This window comes from Symphalangus syndactylus, chromosome 2 (assembly GCF_028878055.3).
Source record: "Symphalangus syndactylus isolate Jambi chromosome 2, NHGRI_mSymSyn1-v2.1_pri, whole genome shotgun sequence".
NCBI lineage: Eukaryota > Metazoa > Chordata > Mammalia > Primates > Hylobatidae > Symphalangus > Symphalangus syndactylus.
In genome coordinates, this window is record NC_072424.2 from 36,060,367 (window position 1) to 36,083,250 (window position 22,884).

General features: G+C 45.7%; 1 protein-coding gene across 5 annotated transcripts in view; it reads right to left on the reverse strand.

Annotated features, from left to right (window-relative positions):
- The window catches only part of SUFU (SUFU negative regulator of hedgehog signaling), a 131,914-nt gene that overhangs the window by 85,708 nt on the left and 23,322 nt on the right, over positions 1-22,884 (reverse strand). The gene's annotated exons all lie outside the window — the stretch shown is intronic.

Genomic DNA, 22,884 nt, shown 5'->3' on the forward strand with positions numbered 1-22,884 from the left:
ATGAGACCCTTTCTCCACTCCCACCTCCACTCTGCCCCACAAGGGTACAACCTTGGGTGGCACTGGCTAGCCTCTAGACTCAGCATTTGTGGACAGGTCCCAAGGCAGATTCCAAATACTGGGTGGGCCCATATTCTTCCTGAAACTCAGCACCCAACACACACTCCTCAATTAGCACAAGCTCTTCCTGAAACCTGGCACTCCACGTGTACTCTTCAATTGCTGGAACCCTAGAGATGCATGGGTTGCCCTCCCTTCCCATCCCTCAGTGACCCAGAATAATGAGGATGACTGCTTCTATGGCCACAATTCATTAAAGCGACAATGAGAGAAGGCAGGAATCCCTGCCTCCCTGTTTGCAGGGAACACTCAGGAGCCCCAAGTCTCAGGGAAGTCCCTGAAAGGGACTTCCATCAGAGAGGGCAATGATGTGGATCAGAGAGCTGGGCCTGGTTGGCGGGGTGCCACACCTCCTCAGGTAAGGGAAGCATCCAGGGAGAGCTACATGAGGCTTGCCAGTATGGGAAGGTTAAAATTAAAATACATTCATGATATAATTTTCAGTAATTATATCTTGTACAAACATGAGCCACAATGATTATACACATGTAAACTCGTCAGCATACAAACACAAACCATAAACTAAGATGACAGCCAACCAAGCTCCTGGAACAGGTGATAAGAGGTGAGAATTCTCAAGGGCTGATGATTCAGTCAATGCCCAATCCTAGAATTCCACGTGGCATCTTTTCTTCATCATCATCATCATCACCCCGAGAGGCAAGGCCAGGAGATGGGATAGAAAGAGATTCCCAAGTCTCAGAAGCTGATATCCGTCCTAGTTTTCTGTGTCTGGGTGAACCCAGCCCTCCTGCACTTTGCAGGGAAAGATCACCTCTGAGAAGCTAAGTTCTCTAATGGACTGAAAAGGTATCATTAGAAATTATCATGATCAAACCCTATGTATGTATGTATGTATGTATCATCTATGTATTTTTTTGAGACAGGGTCTCGCTCTGTTATTCAGGCTGGAGTGCAGTGGCGTGATCTTCAGTTCACTTCATGTGTGAACTCCTGGGGGCTCAAGCGATCCTCTTGTCTCAGCCTCCTGAGTAGCTGGCACACCATGGCACCTGGCACCTGGCTAATTTTTTTTTTTTTTTTTTAGTAGAGATAAAGTCTCCCTATGTTGCCCAGACTGGTTTCAAATTCCTGGGCTCAAGCAATCCTTTGGCCTCGGCCTCTCAAAGTATTGGGATTACAGATATGAGCCACCATGCCCAGACTCTCTTTCTTTCTCTCTCTCTCTCTCTTTCTGAGACAGCATCTTGCTCTATACAATGGTGTGAACATGGCTCACTGTAGCCTTGACCTCCCGGGCTTAGGCGATCCTTCCACCTCAACCTCCCAAGTAGCTGGAACCACAGGTGTGCACCACCATGTCCAGCTAATTTTTAAAACTTTTGTAGAGACAGGTCTCAACACATTGCCTAGGCTAGTCCTTGAACTCCCAGGCTTAAGTAATCCTCCCGCCTTGGCCTCCCGAAGTGCTAGGAACACAGGCAAGAGCCACAGCACCTGGCCCAACTATATTTAAATGAAGTATCCACGGTTTGCATTTTCCACAGGTATCTATAGCAATGTGAGAAACAGAATCCACTTTGAGGGTACACACGTGGAATTTTGGAGACCAGGCCAGCAGAAGATGCTTGGACAACACAATGTAAGCTATTTTATTTCCTTCCTGAATTACCCCGTTTGGGGTCAATTCAGTGCAGGCAGGCTGAGGGAACAGCTATCAAACTGAAGTTGGAAGAGCTAGCTCCCTGGAGCTGCAGGTTTGGGAGGGGTGTGAAAACCTGGAGTAACGCAAGATTGACTAGAGTTAAAACTCTGTAAAGAGAGATGGGTCAGTAGGGCAAAGGGAAGATTTTAAGCAGCCACCAATTAGAGGCAGCTTTGTAAAATGTATTAGACCATTACTCCAGGGCTTTCATCTTGGGCCAAGAAAAGTACATGATTTCTAACCACAAAAACTTGAGAAACAGACTAAAAGAAACTTGTTCCTCTTCAGCTGCACAATGGGAAGAATCCTCAAATGCAGAGAAAGAAATCACTGGATCAGATGCATCCACACAGCACCACTTCACTATGGAGGGTCTGTGTGCACACGTGCCTAGAGGTGTGCATGCGTGCACACGCATGTGTCCACCATCTGCCTCCATGCAGGGTGCTTTCTGGGCCAGCTCTGTGGTGGGCAGGCCAGCCCTTACTTGGCTGGGTGGGAGGGACAGACCCGGCCAGATGGTCTCCACCTGCATTTGATTACCACCCACGGGCTGGCTGGACGCAACCTCTAAACTCTGAGACATGAGTTTGGAATGGCCCAGCCTCAGGATAAACACACGACCTGAAGTCTGTCAGAAGTTCTCTTTTTCAAAGCAGGCTGCCTAAGCAATCGCCAAGTGACAAGGTCATTCCATCTTTAAAGTCTCCTGGAGGTGCCTGGCTTGGTCTGGACTTCCTCACATGAGGGCTTCTCTAGCCAAAGTGGTTTTGTCTGAACAGAGAATGAAGCCCCTCCTAGGGAGCAGCTGTCTCTCACACCTTCCAAGAAAGGAAAGCATAAGGGGAAATTGGCATGTGCTGCAGAAGGTGGGATCTGGGTCAGAGCAAAGCATTTTTCTAACACAGAAGTCTACTAAAATACTGGCTGGTGGTAAATGGGGCCAGTGGAATTTCTTCCTACAGAAATTAAAAAAAAAAAAAAAAAGATTCTCCCCAGTCTGGCAGAGTGGCAGAGTGGGGGTAAGGAGTTCTAACTGTCTTACTGCAAAAGGAAGGATGAGATAAGACTCTCAAGACTGTTTCCTGCTCAAGAACCCTGGATCCTGTTCACAGGGGTGTCCGGGGGAAGGCTGGCTTTGTCCCAGCAGTTTGGCAAGTCTGCCTGATGGCTGTGCCAGCCTCAAGAGTAACATCAAACCAGAAGACAAGAACACATGCCTTGAATCCTAGACACACAACAGCCTGACCATCAGAACTCACCCAAAGGTCTCCCCCAGAGTACCTCACTAAGAAGGTATCAGTGAGCATCCAAGAGCCCAAAATGACTGCTGAGTCTAGGCAAGAGAGATGAACAGAAACTGAGGAGAGACTTTCTGGAGGAAAACACAGCTCGGGGTGCAGAAAGAGCTGACCTAAAAGTCAGCATCTCACGCTCAACACCATTATTTATTTATCTGTGAGACGGAGCCTCACTCCGTCTCCCAGGCTGGAGTGCGGTGGTGCGATCACAGCTCACTGCAGCCTCTGCCTCCCGGGCTCAAGTGATTCTCCTGCCTCAGCCTCCCGAGTAGCTGGGATTACAGGTGTGTGCCACCACACCCAGCTGACTTTTGTATTTTTAGTAGAGACAGGGTTTCATTATGTTGCCCAGGCTGGTCTCGAACTTCTCACCTCAGGTGATCTGCCCCCCTCTACCTCTCAAAGTGCTGGGATTACAGGCGTACAGGTGTGAGCCACTGTGCCCAGCCCATTATTTATTACTAAGGAAATGCAAATCAAAACCACAGTGAGCTACCGCCCCTCCACACCCTCTAGCATAACTAAGAGATAGTAAGTGTTAGAGAGGATGTGGAGAAATAGGAATACTTGCACATCATTAGGGGGAATATAAAATGATGGAGCTACTTTGGAAAAAGAGTTTGGCAGTTCCTAAAAAAGTTAAACAGAGTCACCATATGATCCAGCAATTCCACTCCTAAGTATATGCCCAAGAGAACTGAAAATCTGGCTGGATGCAGTGGCTCATGCCTGTAATCCCAGCACTTTTGTGGACCGAGGTGGATGGACAACTTGCGCCGAGGAGTTTGAGGCCACCTTGGGCAACATGGCCAAACCCCGTTTCTACAAAAAAAAAAAAATACAAAAATTAGCCAGGCATGGTGGCTCACACCTGTAGTCCCAGCTATTCGGGGTGGGGGTGCTGAGGCAGTGGGAAAATCATCTGAGCCCAGGGAGGTCAAGGCAGCAGTGAGCCTTGATGGTGCCACTGCACTCCACCCTGGGTGACAGAGTAAGACCCTGTCTAAAAAAAAAAAGAAAAAGAAAACCTGTTCACATGAAAACGTATACATCAATGTTCATAGTAGCATTATTCATAGTAGCCAAAAAGTAGAAACAACCCAAATGTCCATCAATTGAGGAACGGATAAACAAAATATGGTATATCTGTACAATGAAATATAACTTGGCAATAAAAAAGAATGAAGTATGCATACGCTATAACATGGATGCCCTTGAAAACATCATGCTAAGTGAAAGAAGCCAGATACAAAAGACTATTGTATGATTCTATTTTTATGAAATGTCCATAATAGACAAATCTATAGAGACAGAAAATAGGTTGGTGGTTGCCAGAAACTAGGGTGAGGAGGAAATGGTGAGTGAGTGCTGATGGGTACAGAATTTCTTTTTGGGATGATGGAAATTCTTCTTTTTTTTTTTTTTTTGAAACAGTCTCACTCTGTTGCCCAGGCTGAAGCACAGTGGTACAATCTTGGCTCACTGCAACCTCTGCCTCCCGGGTTCAAGCGATTCTCCCGCCTCAGCCTCCCAAGTAGTTGGGACTACATTAATTTTTGTATTTTTACTAGAAACAGGGTTTCAACATGTTGGCCAGGTTGGTCTCAAACTCCTGACCTCAAGTGATCGCCCGTCTTGGCCTCCCAAAATGCTGGGATTATAGGCATGAGCCACCGTGTCTGGCCTGGGAGATGGAAATGTTCTGGAATTAGATAATGTAATGGTTGTGTAACCTTATAAATATACTTAAAAACCAATGAATTACACACTTTAACAGGGTGAATTTCATGGTATATGATTTCTTTTTAAAAAGCTGGCATCTCAGCTATACCTGATGTCATATCATTTAACTCTCTATATAACTCTAGGACTCAGCCATTGTTACACTCATTTAACAAACAAATGAGAAACACTGATGGAGTTTATGTAATAGTCCATAAATCACAGAGCAAGTAATAGAGCTAGAACTTAAAGTCTGTATAACTCCCAAGCTCATCTCCTGTTTTTTTTTTTTTTTTTTTGAGACAGGATCTCACTCTGTTGCCCAGGCTGGGGTATAGCCGCACAATCAGTGCTCATCACAGCCACGACCTCCTAGGTTCAAGAGATCCTCTCACCTCAGCCTCCCGAGTAGCTGAAATTACAAGTGTGTGCCTAATTAATCTATTTTTGCCTAATTAAGCCTATCTTCTTATTGCTGTGTGACCAGAGGCAAGCTATTTCACCTCTCTGTGCCTCAGTTTCCTCATCTATAAAATGGGGATAATAACAGTAACTATTTCATAGAGTTGTTACTAGGGATTAAACATTTAGAAACAGTACTTGGAACACTGTAAGCATTATATCGCTTACATTAAGTGAAGAAAGCCAGTCACAAAAGACCATGTGTTGTATGATTTTATTTATATTACAGGAAAAATAGTATAATTTGTAATATATAATATAAATTATGCTTATATCAACTGTCCAGAATGGACAAATCTATGGGGAAAGTGGATTAATGGTTGCCTAGGACTGGGGTAGTGGGGACGAATGGGGAGTAACTACTAATGAATATGGATGGAGTTTCTTTTCAGGGTAAAGAAAAAGTTCTCAGCATTAGGAGATATGCCTAATGCTAAATGACGAGTTAATGGGTGCAGCAAAACAACATGGCACATGCATACATATGTAACAAACCTGCACATTGTGCACATGTACCCTAAAACCTAAAGTATAATAATAAAAAATAAAAAATTAAAAAAAGAAAAAGTTCTAAAATTAGATTGTAGTGAAGGTTACATAACTATAAATATGCAAAAAACCACGAAAGTGTACACTTTAAATGGGTGAACTGTATGCTACATTAATGATATCAATAAATGCTTTATTCATTTACTTTTTAATTTGGAAAAAACTCAACCTGATAGAAAAAATTCACAAACGAGATATATAGATATCCCTTAAGCATAAGACAAGATGTTTGACCTAATACATAATAAAATAAATGCAAATGAAAACAATGAGATACCATTCTCACCTATCAGACTGGCAAAAATTAGTAAGTATGACATCATATTCTGTTGCCGAGGTTGTGGGGGAAGAGACACTCTCATATGTTGCTGGTATGGATATAAATTAGTACAACTTTTATGGAGGAGAATTAGGCAGTACCTAATAAAACTACATATAGGTTTATACCTTTGCATCTAGCAATCCCACTTCTAAGAACTTGTAATTGCAAAATACTGGAAATCACCTAAATGCCCATTCATAGGAGAATGGCTCAAAGGCTAGTATGCTGCTGTAAGAAAGAATGAAGAACTCTACAAATTGGTATAAACACTGTTAGGTGAAAAAAACAAAAGAGGCTGGGCACGGTGGTTCATGCCTGTAATTCCAGCACTTTGGGAGGCCAAAGCAGGTAGATTGCTTGAGCCCAGGAATTCGACACCAGGCTGGGCAACATAGTGAAGGCTTGCCTCCACAAAAAACACAAAAATTAGCTGGGCATGGTGGTGCGTGCCTGTAGTCCCAGCTACTCAGGAGGCTAAGGCAGGAGGATTGCTTGAATCCAGGAAGTAGAAGGTACGGTGAGCTGTGATTACACCACTGCACTCCAGCCTGGGTGACAGAGTGAGACTCAGTCTCAAAAAAAAAAAAAAAAAGAGCAAAAGGATATTATAGTATGTTTTTGAGGAAGAAAGAAAGGACGATAGGAGCCGGGCATGGTGGCTGACATCTGTAATCCCAGAACTTTGGGAGGCCAAAGCAGGTGGATCACCTGAGGTCAGGAGTTCGAGATCAGCCTGGCCAACATGATGAAACCCTGCCTCTACTCAAAAAAAAAAAAAAAAAAAAAAAAACAGGCTGGGCGCAGTGGCTCACATCTGTAATCCCAGCACTTTGGGAGGCCGAGGTAGGCGGATCATGAGGTCAGGAGTTCGAGACCCACCTGATCAACATGGAGAAATCCTGTCTCTACTAAAAATACAAAAATTAGCCGGGAGTGGTGGCATGCACCTGTAATCCCAGCTACTCAGAAGAAGGCTGAGGCAGGAGAATCGCTTGAATCCGGGAGGCAGAGGTGGCAGTGAGCTGAGATCACGCCACTGCACTCCAGCCCAGGCAACAGAGTGAGACTCCATCTCAAAAAAAAAAAAGCCAAGGTGGGTGGATCACTTGAGGTCGGGAGTTCAAGTCCAGCCTGACCAACATGGAGAAACCCCATCTCTACCAAAAATACAAAATTAGTAGGGCATGGTGGCGCATGCCTATAATCTCAGCTACTCGGGAGACTGAGGCAGGAGAACTGCTTGAACCCAGGAGGCAGAGGTTGCGGTGAGCCAAGATCGCACCATCATTGCCCTCCAGCCTGGGCAACAAGAGCAAAACTCTGTCTCAAAAAAAAAAAACTACAAAAAATCAGCCAGGCGTAGTGGTGTACACCTGCAATCCCAGCTGCTAGGGAAGCTGAGGCAGGAGAATTGTTTGAACCTGGGAGGTGGAGGTTGCAGTGAGCTGAGATCGCACCATTGTGCTCCAGCTTGGGCACTAAGAGCAAAACTGTCTCAAAAGAAGAAAAAAAAAAAAAGTCCGGGCGCGGTGGCTCATGCCTGTAATCCCAGCACTTTGGGAGGCCGAGGCAGGCAGATCGCCTGAGGTCAAGAGTTGGAGACCAGCCTGGCCAACATGGTGAAACCTCGTCTCTACTAAAAATACAAAAATTTGCCAGGCGTGGTGGCGCATGCCTGTAGTTCCAGCTACTAGGGAGGCTGAGGCAGGGGAATCGCTTGAACCCTGAAGGCAGAGGTTGCGGTGAGCCCAGATCGCGCCACTGCACTCCAGCCTGGGTGACAGAGCGAGACCCCATCATCTCAAAAAAAAAAAAAAAAAAAGAGAGAAAGAAAGAAAGAAAGGTAGGAAAATATACATTACCTACTCATTTCTGTAGAAAGCCATGTGGGAAGGATAAACCAAAAACGAATGAGATGGATTCTTACATGCAGTAGGTGGGAAGGCGGTAGAAAGCACTGCAGGGTGTGGGGGTGGGTAACATTTATTTGAATATACCTTTTTGTATAGTTCTCACTTTTGGTTTTGGATCCGTGATAATGCTTTCACATACTCAAAATAAATGAAACAGAATCAATGAGGAGGGAGAAAATGCTAAAATATATGAACCTAACAGTATTTCAAATCAACCATATAACCACACTGAAAGGGGGAAAAAAAAGATATAACCCAAGTAACTTTTTTTTTTTTGAGATGGAGTCTTGCTCTGTCACCCAGTCTGGAGCGCAATGGTGCGATCTCTGATCACTGCAACCTCCGCCTCCCGTGTTCAAGTGATTCTCCTGCCTCAGCCTCCCGAGTGGCTGGGATTACAGGCGCACACCATCATGCCCAGCTAATTTTTGTATTTTTAGTAGAGACGGGGTTTCACCATGTTGGCCAGGCTGGTCTCGAGCTCCTGACCTCAAGTGATCCACCCACCTTGGCCTCCCAGAGTGCTAGGATTATAGGTGTGAGCCACTGCACCTGGCCTGAAATATACATATATATTTTAAAGGCAGGCAGGAATGAATGCCATGGGTATAGTATTTATTTAGTTAGTTATTATTTTTTGAGACAGAATCTTGCTCTGTTGCCCAGGCTGGAGTGCAGTGGTGTGATCTTGGCTCACTGCAACCTCTGCCTCCCAGGTTCAAGTGATTCTCCTGCCTCAGCCTCCCGAGCAGCTGGGACTACAGGTGTGCACCAACACACCCGGCTAATTTTTGTATTTTTGGTAGAGACAGAGTTTCACCATGTTGGCCAGGCTGGTCTTGAACTACCGACCTCAAGTGATCCACCCACTTGGGCCTCCCAAAGTGCTGGGATTACAGGCACAAGTCACTGCACCAGGCCTCCATAGGTATTTAGAATTGGAGGTATCAGTATGAATTCATGGTATTTAAGAGAGAAATCAATATAGAAATAGAGTGGTATGTGTATATGTGCGTGTGTGTTTCCTAGTTCTCGCCACTGGGAGCAGTGACACTCCAAGAGCAATGATAATACCTAGTCCCTGGATCATGGCTTCTATATACCATTCTCCACTAAATAAAACCAGGGCTTCCTGGATAAATGGCTGATTCCTGGGCTGGCAAAGTACAAAATGATTCTGGAACTTCCTACCATGCCAGAAAGTAAGGAAGTGGTTCAGAGAATGATGGGAACATGCCAAAAGTAGAGAGAAGCCAAACTCAAGGTTCTCACCAAATCAACAACAGTCTAAGCATCAAAGCATCTCGCCAAATCAACAACAATCTAAGCATCAAAGCATCCTAACAAATTATAATCTATTAATTAAAATAAAAATCTATGAGTCCACACTGACTGTAATGGACCTAGTGACACTGGCTCTAAAGATTTTGGACTTGCCAGCATCTGTAACTGCATGAGCAAATTCTTTCTCCTAAATCTCTTTATACATCTGTATTTATATTATGTGTATAGATAATATATAGATATGTAGATGTGCATCTCCAATTGTTTTTCCTAGAGATCCCTAATACATTGATATAAATGAATAAATAAGTAAATATGGAGAAGACTCTTCCTTACAGTAAAATCTCAATATCAATGAATGACTGTAGAAACAATTATCAAATGAGAAGTCACCATTTGACAACTATTGCAATAATAATTCAGGCAAGAATCATCAATGGGTGGTAAAAATAGTGGGTAAAAAATCTGATGAGAAACAAGATACTGACATAGCCTCAAAATGCCTTTCCACAAGTTACTTATTATTAATGGAAAAGCAGTAACTATACAGAAGAGAAATCTAGCAGACACCACCTTAACCAAGCAATCAAAGTAATTAGACATCATCAACAGTAATTAGACAAATCAACATCAAGTGCCTCCTGATATGATCACTGAGAAGGGCACAACATGTCTGTGATATTCCTATGGAGAAATACATACACTGATCCTACGCATGAGGAAACATCAGATAAATCCAAATTGAAGGACATTCTATAAAATAACTGACCTGTACTCTTCAAAGGGTCATGAAAAACAGAAAGATTGAGGAAACATTTGAAGGCATCTAAGAGATGTGACAAGTTACTAAAAAAGACTCTGGAGTCGCTGAAGCAGGGTGACCAACTTGTCTTGTTTGCCCAGGACTTTTCTGGCTTTAGAACTGAAAGCCCCACATACCAGGAAAAGCCCAGGCAAATAGGGACACTTGGTCAACCGATCCTGAAGTGTCCACTGTCTGGCCCGCACAAAGGAAAACACTGCCACACTTAAGCACCGAATATGCATCAAGAGCCACCAAAATGTCAGCAGTGCCAGAGCACAGTCTCTGAAGCCAGGCTGCCTATGCCCAAATCCTGGTTCTGCCGCCCTTCCTGGCTATGTGACTCTTGGCAAATCACTTAGCCTCTCTGTACCTCAGTTTCTTCATCTGTAAAATGTAGATAAGAAGAGTTTACTTCCCCTTCTCACTTCCAATGTAAACTATGAACTTTGGGTGATGATGATGTGTCAACGTAGGTTCACTGACTGTAACAAATGTACCATTCTGGGGAAGGATGTTGACAGCGGGAGAGGCTGCATACGTGTGTGTGTGCATGCATGCGTGTGGTAAGCAGAGGGTGTGTGGTAGCTCTCTGTACTTTCTGCTCAATTTTGCTGAGAACCTAAAACTGCTCTAAAAAAGTCTTTTTTCAAAAATGAAGGTATTAGTAGCTTCCATATGGTAGCTACTAAAATGAGTTAACATATAATATAGAAAACACTTAGAACAGCACCTGGAACACAGTAGATCTTAGTGTCGGCGATTCCTTACAGTAGCAGTTTCCAGTTCTGCTAATTTACCTAAGGGAATAATCTTCCATTTGGAAAAAAAAAAAAGCCTCTTGCATAAGTATATTCAGTAGTATTTATAAGAATAACAAATCTAGAAACAATCTAACCGTTCTACAAGTAGCGGTATTATATGAGTTCTGGCACATTACGTGGTAGGACATTACAAGTCACTAAAAACAATGGTTCTGAAAGCAGGACTAACCTTTGAGAGGCGAGGGGTTCTCTTTCCACCTCTTACTGGTAAAAAGGAACAGGAACTTTACATCAGAACCCTACTCTATAGACTCTAATGTTTTCTGTTCACCTATTATTCACTATAGCATAAGAATAAACTCCTTTCACAATGGTCATGAAATTGGGACCCTCGTACATTGCTGGTGGAAATGTAAGATGATACAGCTGCTATGGAAAACAGTATGGCGGTTCCTCAAAAATTAAACATAGAATTGCCACATGATCCAGCAATTCTACTTCCAGGTATATATCCAAAAGAACTGAAAGCTGGGTCTTGAATAGAAATTTGTATACTGATGTTCAGAGTAGCATTATTAGCAATAGTCAAAAGGTAGAAGCAACCCAAGAGTCGGTCAATAGATGGATGGACAAGCCAAATTGGTATACACATATAATGGAATATTAGCCTTTAAAAAGGAAGAAAATTCTGACATCTGCTACAACATGGATGAACTCTGAAGATATTATGCTAAGTGAAATGAGCCAAGCACAAAGGGACAAATATCATATGATTCCACTGATATGAGGTACCCAGAGTAGTCACATTCATAGAGACAGAAATAAGATGGTGGTTGCCAGGGGTTGAAGGAAGTGAGAAAGGGGAGTTATCGTTTAAGGGGTACAGAGTGTTTCTGGAAGTGGAAGGTGTTTATGGTTGCACAACAATGTAAATGTACTTAATTCCACTGAACTGTAAATCTAAAATGGTTAAAATGGTAAATTTTGGGCTGGGTGTGGTGGATCATACCTATAATCCCAGCACTATAGGAGGCCAAGGTGGGAAGATTGCTTGAGCCCAGGAGTCTGAGACCAGGAGTCTGAGACCAGCCTGGGCAACATAAGGACATCCCATCTCTACAAGCAATTTAAAAATTAGCTGGGCATGGTGGTGTGCACCTGTGGTCCCAGCTACTCGGGAGTCTGTGGCAGAAGAATCACTGAGCCTGGGAGGTCCAGGCTGCAGTAAGTTGTGGCTGCACCACTGCACTCCAGCCTGAGTGACAGATCAAGACCTTGACTCAAAAAAAAAAAAAAAAAAGGTAAATTTAAATTATGTAGGCTGGGTGCAGTGGCTCATGCCTGTAATCCCAGCACTTTGGGAGACCAAGGCGGGCAGATCACTTGAGGTCATGAATTCAAGACCAGCCTGGCCAACACAGTGAAACCCTCTCTCTACTAAAAATACAAAAATTAGCTGGGTGTGGTGGCACATGCCTGTAGTCCCAGCTACTTGGGAGGCTGAGGCAGGAGGATCAGTTGAGCCCAGGAGGCAGAAGTTGCCATGAGCTGAGATCACGCCACTGCACTCTAGCCTGGGCAACAGAGTGAGACTCCATCTCAAAAAAAATAATAATTTAAGAAAAAGATAAATTATGCACATTATGCCACAAATAAATGGTTATGAAAAAACACAAAACAAAATTCAACATAAAGTATGATTCAAAATGTTTATGTATGTACACAATTTATAATGTGAGTAAAATATAAATGGGAAAAAGAAAATGCAGGCCGGGCGTGGTGGCTCATGCCTGAAATCCTAACACTTTGGGAGGCCGAGGCAGGTGGATCACGAGGTCAAGAGATCGAGACCATCCTGGCCAACATGGTGAAACCCCATCTCTACTAAAAATACAAAAATTAGCCAGGTGTAGTGGCGGGCGCCTGTAGTCCCAGCTACTTGGGAGGCTGAGGCAAGAGAATCGTTTGAACCCGGGAGGTGGAGGTTGCAGTGCGCCGAGATTGCGCCACTGCACTCCAGCCTGGCAACAGAGTGAGACTCCGTCTCAAAAAAAAGAAAAAAAAGCAATAAAATTATTATAGTGGCTACTACAGTATAATTTTTGTTTTTCAAACTTCTTTGTATTTTCCAAATTTTCTACTATTTATAATCTCCTGGCCGGGCACAGTGGCTCACGCCTGTAATCCCAGCACTTTGGGAGGCTGCGGCAGGTGGATCACCTGAGGTCAGGAGTTTGAGACCAGCCTGGCCAACACGGTGAAATACTGTCACCACTAAAAATACAAAATTAGCCGGGTGTATTGGTGGGTGCCTGTAGTCCCAGATACTTAGGAGGCTGAGGCAGGAGAATCTCTTGAACCCAGGAAACAGAGGCTCCAGTGAGCTGAGACGGTGCCACTGCACTTCAGCCTAAGCGAGACAGAGCAAGACTGTGTCTTAAAATTGTCATCAACATCATCATCATCATCATCATCATCATCATCATCATCGTCTCCAGCCTAGACTATAAACCCCACAGGGCAGGGTCGTTATCTTGGCCACTACTGTATCTGCAGGTCTAGCGTGCAAGGCTTTGCATAGTCTGTTGCTAAGTGTTCATATGGATATGCCAAGGACATGGCAAGAGAGGCCCAAGGTCAGGCCCCTTCCTCTGGGGGTGGCCTGGATGCTTGCATTGGTCTTTGAAGCAAGGAATGCCAGGCCAGCCACAGTAGCTACTGACCCTGCAAAGGTATCAGGGTTAGGCATTATGGCCCAGTCTCAAGCCCAGTGATGGTGTCAGAAGAAAGGGAAGAGGGGACCATGTGCCTCTGGAAACACATGGCATAGGAGGCCAGCCCAGTCCAGCTCCAGAACCAGGGGTGATGTCACTTCTTCCCCTACAAAAGCTCTTGTTGTCTCTTCCTTTTTCTTTTTCTTTTTTTTTGAAACGGAGTCTCGCTCTGTCACCAGGCTGGAGTGCAGTGGTGCAATCTGGGCTCACTGCAACCTCCACCTCCCAGGTTCAAGCAATTCTCCTGCCTCAGCCTCCCAAGTAGCTGGGACTACAGGCGTGTGCCACCATGCCTGGCTCATTTTTTGTATTTTTAGTAGAGACGAGGTTTCTCCATGTTGGCCAGGATGGTCTCGAACTCCAGACCTTGTGATCCGCCCGCCTCAGCCTCCCAAAGTATTGGGATTACAGGCCTGAGCCACCACGCCCGGCCCTGTTGTCTCTTTCTTTCCCCCTTCCCCTTCCCCTTCCTCCTGGTCCCAGGCTGCATGGAGAACTGGGCAGACCCATCCTTTATCCTGGGGTTGGTCCTCCTTTCTAACCAGCCCTTCTCCTTGGGAATCAGGCTGAGTTCTCACCTTACTGGGCTAGCTATTCCCTCCAGAAGATTGGACCTAGATCCTGTGCAGGGGGTAGGGGGTGGAGGTGGGCATGGGCAAGACCCGCAGACCTTTTCATTCGGTGGCCTCCCTCTAAGTGCACACACACACACACACACACACACACACACACATCTCCCATGCATGTCTCCAACAGGCATAGGGATAAGCCCAGCCTTAGGCCCAGCTGGACTCAGAGACTATAGAGAGACCTAAACCTCAGACCTCCTGTTGCTCTAGTGCTTTACACAGAGGCTGCCTGCAGCTTCTCTACAATCTCTCTGTATCCCAGGGCAATGCCAAGCAAGTCCAAGGACCACTCACCCAAACTCCAGCACATGCTTGGAGCACCAGCTGCCTTTCCTATTTGTACCGTTTCCTGTCAATCTGCTCTAAGACCCTCAGTGCTGGCCCAAGCCCCACGATGCCCCGGGACTAGCCACTGCTCTGCCCCTTACACCTATGCAGAGGATGAACGACAGCCTGGCAAAGGGAGGCCATCATTGGAAACCTCTTCACTAGGAAAGCGGAACGTGAGCATTTCCCCTCGCGTGGCCTCCGCCTGTCCTCTAGGGGACTTCCTAGGTGGGGAAAGAGGGACAAAGTCAGAGTTCCACTTTCTTTTTTTTTTGAGACAGAGTCTCGCTCTGTAGCCCAGGCCAGAGTGCAGTGGCACAATCTCGGCTCACTGCAAGCTCCACTTCCCGGGTTCACGCCATTCTCCTGCCTCCACCTCCCAAGTAGCTGGGACTATAGGCACCTGCCACCACACCGGCTTATTTTTTGTATTTTTAGTAGAGATAGGGTTTCACTGTGTTAGCCAGGATGGTCTCAATCTCCTGACTTAGTGATCCGCCCACCTCGGCCTCCCAAAGTGCTGAGATTACAGGCGTGAGCCACCACGCCCGGCCCAGAGTTCCACTTTCTCTAGGACTCAGTCTCCGCCATCTCCTCACTACACAGTCTCCTTCAGCAACCTCATGAAATGGCTTCAGCCACCACGCCTCTGTTGAGGATTCCCAAATCTATCCCCAAAGAACCAGACCTAGATACTTCTAGCTCAGTCTACACAAATCCAAACTCAGTATCTTACCAAACCACATCTTTCTCCCTCTTTACCTAGCTTGAAGAAGAGCACCACTGTGGTAGCCTGAATAAATGTTCCCTAATGCCCACATTCGAATCCCTGGAACTTGTGATATACTACCTTAAATGGCAAAAGGGACTTTGCAAATGTAATTCAGTTAGGGATCTTGAGATGGGGATGATCTTAAAGTGAATTATCTGGGTGGGCTCAATCTAGTCCATGAATCCTTAATGAAAGAGACAGGTAAAAGATGAGAGATGAGAATTTGTCTGTTGTTGCTCACTTTGAAGATGGAGGGAGTGGCCGTGAGCTAAGGAATGCACGTGGCCTCTAGAAGCTGGAAACAGCAAGGAAACGAATTCTCCCTCAGGCACTTTGATTTTTTTTCAAGACAGGGTCTTGCTCTGTTGCCCAGGCTGCAGTGCGGTGGTATGATCACGGCTCACTGTTGCCTCAGCCTCTTGGGCTCAGGTGATCCTCTCACCTCAACCTCCCAAATAGCTGGGACCACAAGCACGGGCCACCAGGCTTGGCTAATTTTTTTTTTTTTTTTTTGTAGAGATGGGGTTCCACCATGTTGCCCAGGCTGGTCCCGAACTCCTGGGCTCAAGCCATCCTCCTGCCTCGGCCTCCCAAAGTGCTGGGATTACAGGTGTGAGCCACCACACCCAGCCTGGCACCTTGATTTTGACCCAGTGAGACGCATGTTAGACTTCTGATCTCCAGAATTATAACACAGTAAGTGTACATTGTTCTAAGACACTAATTTTGTGGTAATTTTTTACGGCAGCAATAGGAACTAAAAAATCTACCAAGCCAGAATCCCAAGAGTTATCCTCCAGTCCTCCCTATCCCCATGTGCAACTGGTCAGTCAGTCAGTGAGTTCTGGCAACTCTGCCCCCTCCCTTCTCAGTGGCCCTCAATCTGTTCTCTCCATCTCAACTGCCACACCATGGGTTAGCCTTCTGCATCCTTCACTCCGGTGGCCAACAACCTCTTCCTCACTGACCTCCTGCCTCCTGCTGTTCAGTGTTGTTCCCAAAATGGAAATGATACACCTTTCTCCTGCTTAAAAATCCTCCAAAGCCCATCCCTATCCCCAATCTGCAGAATAAAGTCCAGACTTCTCAGTAAGTCTCACTAGGCCACCGTGAACCAGGTACTGCACCTCCTCTGCCTTATACTCTAGGCCAAATGAATGGACTGGCAGATCTGTGGACACACTGATGACTCCCTTCCCTCTGAAACTCCACGCAGGTCTTCTCTTTTCTTTGCCCTCTGCTCATCTTCAGGAAGGCTCAGGTGTCAGCTTCTCTGAGTACCTTCTGTTTGCCCTTCCATTCCCCACTGTGCAAGACAGATCCCTGACAGCTCCAAGGAAAGGAATTCTGCCAACACAACCTGAGGGAGCCGAGATGCAGATCCTTCCCCACTGGAGCCCCAGATGAGGATGCAGCCCGCCTGACACTCTGACCACAACCTTGGGAGGACCTAAGCATAGCACTCAGATGAGCTATTCCTGGACTCCTGGTGTAAAGGAGATATGAGAGAACAAATGTGTGTTGTTGTAAGCTGCTGATTTGCAGCAACAGAAAACCAGTATGTATACCCTGCTCTCTGCCCTAGAGGGCTGGCCTGTGTGGGGCTCCTGGGCCATCTGGTATGGGTTCAGCCAGTGAAAGTTCTGACAGGAGCATGGTGGCTCACGCCTGCAATCCCAGCACTTTGGGAAGCTGAGGTGGGAGAATCACTAGAGGGTCAGGAGTTCCAGACCAGCCTGGTGAAACCGTCTCTACCAAAAATACAAAACAAATAGCTGAGCACAGTAGCATGTGCCTGTAATCCCAGCTACTCAGGAGGCCGAGGCAGGAGAATTGCTTGAACTCGGGAGGCAGAGGTTGCAGTGAGCCAAGATCATGCCACTATGCCACTGCACTCCAGCCTGGGCAACAGAGCAAGACTCTATCTCAAAAAAAAAAAAAAAAAAAAAGTTCTGACAGGAAATCAGCAGAAGGGAGGAGAGTGAGGCTAGAGTTCCCTCCCTTTGGGATTGCCCAAGGTGCTATGCCCCTTGATTGATGGTCACTGCTAACAGTCACTCTCAAGAACACTCAACACAACTTTCTCCTCTAGGTTCTTGGATCCCACTCCCTCCTCTGGTCCCTTCAGCCTTAGGAGAGTGACAGCCAGGCCAATCACTAGCCCTGGGTTACATCACTATCCCCTATGATGCTATTCCTTTATAAATATACCTTCCTCCAGTACCCTACTTTGAAGGCACCAATCCCTTATTGGGACCCTGACCAAGAGACGGCTCTCATCACTTCTTCCTTACCCCTGTGCAAACCTCCATCACAGGACTCTCCTTGATGTATTGCAGCTGCCTATCTCTCCCATCAGGACAGGATTTACCCCTTTGTACACCCCCACTGACTGGCACAGGAGTGCTCAGTGAAAGCAGCCAAACAAAGGAATGGGCATCAGCTCAACAAGAAAGGTGACCTGTCCAGCAAAGCCAGTTGGGACTACAAAGGCTGGGCGATGTGGAGTAATGAGACTGAACCAGTCCTGCAATTTTGAGCTTCTGACGTTGACTCTGGGGGTGCCTGGCCCCTTGGTTAAGACTCTAAGGCTCTCCAATTTTTGATCCGTGAGTTTACACAATTAAGAAATTACTATTTTTATTTTTTATTCTTTTAGAGATAAAGTCTCACTCTGTTGCCCAGGCTGGAGTGCAGTGGCATGATCATGACTCACTGCTGCCTCAGCCTTCCAGGCTCAAGTGATCCTCCTGCCTCAGTCTCCAGAGTAGCTGGGACTACATGTGTGCACCACTACACCTGATTTTTTTTTTTTTGGTAGAAATGGGGTATGGGGTATTGCTATGTTGCCTGGGCTGATCTCAAACTTCTGGGCTCAAGCAATCCTCCTGACTCAGTCTCCCAAAGCACTGGGATTACAGGTGTAAACCACCATGCCCAGCCAAGAAACTACAATTTTCTTGATAATTACTATTATTATCATGTATTACAAAACCAGGAAAACCATATATAGTCCTCTATTTGACCACTGCTTTCTTGTTGGACATAAGGTTGCTTCCAAAGCTATGCCTTGGAAAATATTTTTGTGCATATTACCTTGTTTCCTTCCCATATTTGGGTTATTTCCTTGGGATTAAGAGTCACAGAAGGCCAGACACGGTGGCTCACACCTGTAATCCCAGTACTTTGGGAGGCCGAGGCAGTAGGATTGCTTTAGCCGAGGAGTTCAAGACCAGTCTGGGCAACATAGCGAGACCCCATCTCTATAAAAATTTAAAAATTAACCAAGCATGGTGGCACAAACTTGAAGTCCTATCTACTCAAGAGGCTGAGGCATGAGGACCACTTGAGCCCAGGAGTTTGAGGCTGTACTGAGCTATGATTGTGCCACTGAACTCAGGCTGGGCAACAGAGTGAGTCCCTGTCTCCATTAAAAAAAAAAAAAAAAAAAAAATTTAAAATAGTGGACAAGGGTAAAGAGAAACTAAATGCCAGCCCAAAGTTATGGGCTGAAGGACTTAGGTAGAGTGTTGAGCCTGGCTTAGAGACAGGGAAGTTGGGAAGTGAGGAAGGCAGATGTCAAACATTCTTAGTCTCACGATCCTTGGACCCTTTGGAGATCTCTGGGTGAACTTAGGTGGAAACCATATGAAATTATTAACATATTACTCCAGCATCCCAATAAGATGCCAGAGAGGAGCCCAGCGAAGTGGACGAGAATACAGGCTGTGGAAGCAACTGAGCCGATCAAACCCCAGCTCCACCTTTCTCTAGCTGACTGGTGGGCAAGTTAACTTCCATGTGCGCCAGGCTCCTCATCTGTAAAACTGGGAGAACAGTCATCTCATAGGGTGGGAGGTTTTAGTGTGATAGCACAGTGTTTGGCACCTAGAAAGTGCCCTTCCACGGCAGCTAGTGTGCAACTTTCCTTTTCCTTTTTTTTTTTTTTTTGAGACGGAGTCTCGCTCTGTCGCTAGGCTGGAGTGCAGTGGCGCGATCTCGGCTCACTGCAACCTCCGCCTCCCGGGTTCAAGCAATTCTCCTGCCTCAGCCTCCCGAGTAGCTGGGACTATAGGTACATGCCACCAACGCCCAGCTAATTTTTGTATTTTTAGTAGAGATGGGGTTTCACCACTATGTTGGCCAGGATGGTCTTGATCTCTTGATCTTGTGATCCGCCCGCCTTGGCCTCCCAGCTAATATTTGTATTTTTAGTAGAGATGGGGTTTTAGTAGAGATAAAGTCTCACTCTGTTGCCCAGGCTGGAGTGCAGTGGCATGATCATGGCTCACTGCTGCCTCAGCCTTCCATATTGGCCAGGCTGGTCTCGAACCCCTGACCTCGTGATCTACCCACCTAGGCCTCGCAAAGTGCTGCAATTACAGACGTGAGCCACTGAGTCTGGCTGCAACTTTCCTTTTCTTAGTACTCACTCAAAGCAAACTCTGCTCATCATTTATCCTTTAAAATGTCAGCAGATGCCTCCGGCTTCCCTAACTTCTGGGCTCTGGATCTTAATCAGCCCAGTCCTTCAAAAGCTGCCTGAGTCTTTCAGCTTCACCCAGTTTTCTGACCTTGGGTCCCTCCCAGAACCTTCTAACCAGACCTGAGAATTCCTTTGTGTGATGCTTTGAGTCACAGCCATTACAACAGAATTCAGTCAACAACTACTAAATAAACAACTGCAGAGATTATTTTTTATTTATAATTCAATTACTGATACTTTATTAGACATTTGAAAATGGTGTTGGGTGACAACACAAATACTACTGTATGTAGCAAAGCTTTGTAAAAATAACTTTCGAAATATGTTTATATGATCATATTCTGATATAGCTAAGCTTTTTTTAAGCCTCCAGTTATAAAAAAAAGAAAAAAACCACAAATCTCCAGTTATATTTAATCAATTTTGTATAATCTTAAAAAAAAAAAAAAAGAAAGGAAAAAAACCACATCAGCGAAGACTGCACTCTCATACTCTGAGCTGGGAGTCCGATAAGGCTACAGTGTAGCAGCCACCTTTGAGTTGCAACTCTGGGTTATAGAAGCTTTCTTTGCGCTATACCCCATCCAACCAGATTCATGGAATGCATTTGTCTCACTCAAGTAGACGGTTCCTGAGACGTCTTGCTGGGAGCCAAAGACCATGTTCCCACAGCATTCCTCAAGTTCAAAAACAGTGGCTCCCAGCACTGATTCGGCTGAGAATCCAGCCAAACAAACTCTTCCGGCTCCCAATGCTTCAGGCGGCTTAACCCTGTCCTGCGCTTTCAGTGAGCAAAGGGTTTCCTGGTATAAGACACTGTATTTTATTTTTATTTATTTTTTGAGACAGGGTCTCATTCTGTTGCCCAAGCTAGAGTGTAGTGCCGTGATCACAGCTCACTACAGCCATGATCTTCTGGGCTCAAGTAATCCTCCCACCTCAGCCTCCAAGTAGCTGAGACTACAGACACATGCCACCATGCCTGGCTAATTTTTTTTATTATTTGTAGAGATGAGGCCTCACTAGGTTGCCCAGGCTGGTCTTGAACTCCTGGGCTCAAGCAGTTCTCCTACCTCAACCTCCCAAAGTGTTAGGATTACAGGTGTGAGCCACTGTACCAGCCAAGATACTGAATTTTAGAAATTCTAAGCCAAGGGCAGCAGACCCTTTCTTGCAGGGTGGTAAAAGCTCACAGTCAACCATCCCCTGCTGGACATCTGTTGCACCTTCTTCCATCTACTCCCAACCACCCCCAAACTCAAAGGTCAGCCAGCCCCCAGGGGAATCCTAAGCCAGCCTGGAGCGCTACAGGAATTCGGGGCCAAGGAAGAAGCCCAGTGCTTGGGTTTCTTGGCATCAATATGGTAGCTCCCACTCTTGGCTTTGGCTTAAAGCAACACCTTTACAAAGGTCTTCTTAAAAACAAAAAAAGACAGGCTAGGCCAATGGCGACAAGATCACCGTCTGATCTGGGAAGCGAGGTGCCCTCTGTGCCTAAGTGTGCAGCTTGGGGACTTCTTACTGACCCAAGAGGCAAGGCATCTGCCCAAGGGCCTTTTGTCCACCCACTCTCCTCCAGAACTCTGGGAAGCCAGCCATCCCAGAAGATCAAGAAACCTAAACAGGGCAATGGGAAGAAACAAATCTTTTTGGCATTTCAGTTCCCCAAGGGCAAGGACTGTACTTTTTGTGTGTTCTGTACATGAATACATCATGTCATGGCTGAGCAATGCTAAATGGTAATAATATTCCCACTGCCACCCAAAGAGATAATCAAGCTGAGATATTCAACAAGATAAGATGGTATTAAAAAGCAATGTGCCTCCCTCTTAGTCACTATCAAAGTAGATTCAAATATCTTCATGGCTTTGAATGTCATGATGTACTATAAATATACATATATATATATGTTAATGGTATTTCCTTTGAGCCACTTTTGCTACTTTTTGGGGAAATAAAACCGTCACTCAACTCAGTTCTCCTGTCTTCATACTAGAGCTGAGGTCCCACACTGGAATGCTTCCTAAAACCCCACTCCAGCCTCCATCATATCATCCTTTTTCTTTCCTCATTAGTCAACAAATAATTTATTGAATGTCGGTCGGGCACGGTGGCTCACGTCTGTAATCCCAGCACTTTGGGAGGCCAAGGTGGGCAGATCACAAGGTCAGGAGATCGAGACCATCCTGGTTAACACAGTGAAACCCTGTTTCTACTAAAAATACAAAAAATTAGCCAGGCGTGGTGCTGGGCACCTGTGGTCCCAGCTACTCCGGAGGCTGAGGCAGGAGAATGGCGTGACACCGGGAGGCGGAGCTTGCAGTGAGCCGAGATCACACCACTGCACTCCAGCCTGGGCGACAGAGCGAGACTCCATCTCAAAAAAAATAATAATAATAACAATAATAATAATAATAATTTATTGAATGTCATATTCTTCACATCGCCTTCAAACTCTGCAACCTCATCTTGTTCCACTGTTCTCCTCTCTTACCAAGCCCCAGACGCACTGGCCTTCTTTCTTTTCCTTAAACACTTCAAGGTCCGTGCTGCCCTCAGGGCCTTTATACTAGCTGTTTCACTGCCTAGGACCTTCATCAGGACTCCCAGCATTGTACAACTCCAGGGGGCAGCAATTGCACAGAATAATGTGAACGGTGGCCCTAAAGTTGTACAATGTGACAGCCCTGGCTGCCACCGGTCTTTGAGGTCTCAGTTCAAATCTTCAAGGAAGCCATTACTGATTACTGCTAACAGCATCCTCCCCACCCACCTCAACCACTACTCTACCCATGTAAGCTCCAGAGTACCATCCCTGCTTTTTAAATTTTATTTATTTTTTTAAGACAGGGTCTCACTCTGTCACCTAGGCTGGAGTGCAGTAGCACGATCTGGGCTCACTGCAGCCTCTGCCTCCTGGACTCAAGCGATCCTCCCACCTCAGCCTCCCGAGTAGCTGGGACTACAGGCACGCACCACCATGCCTGACTA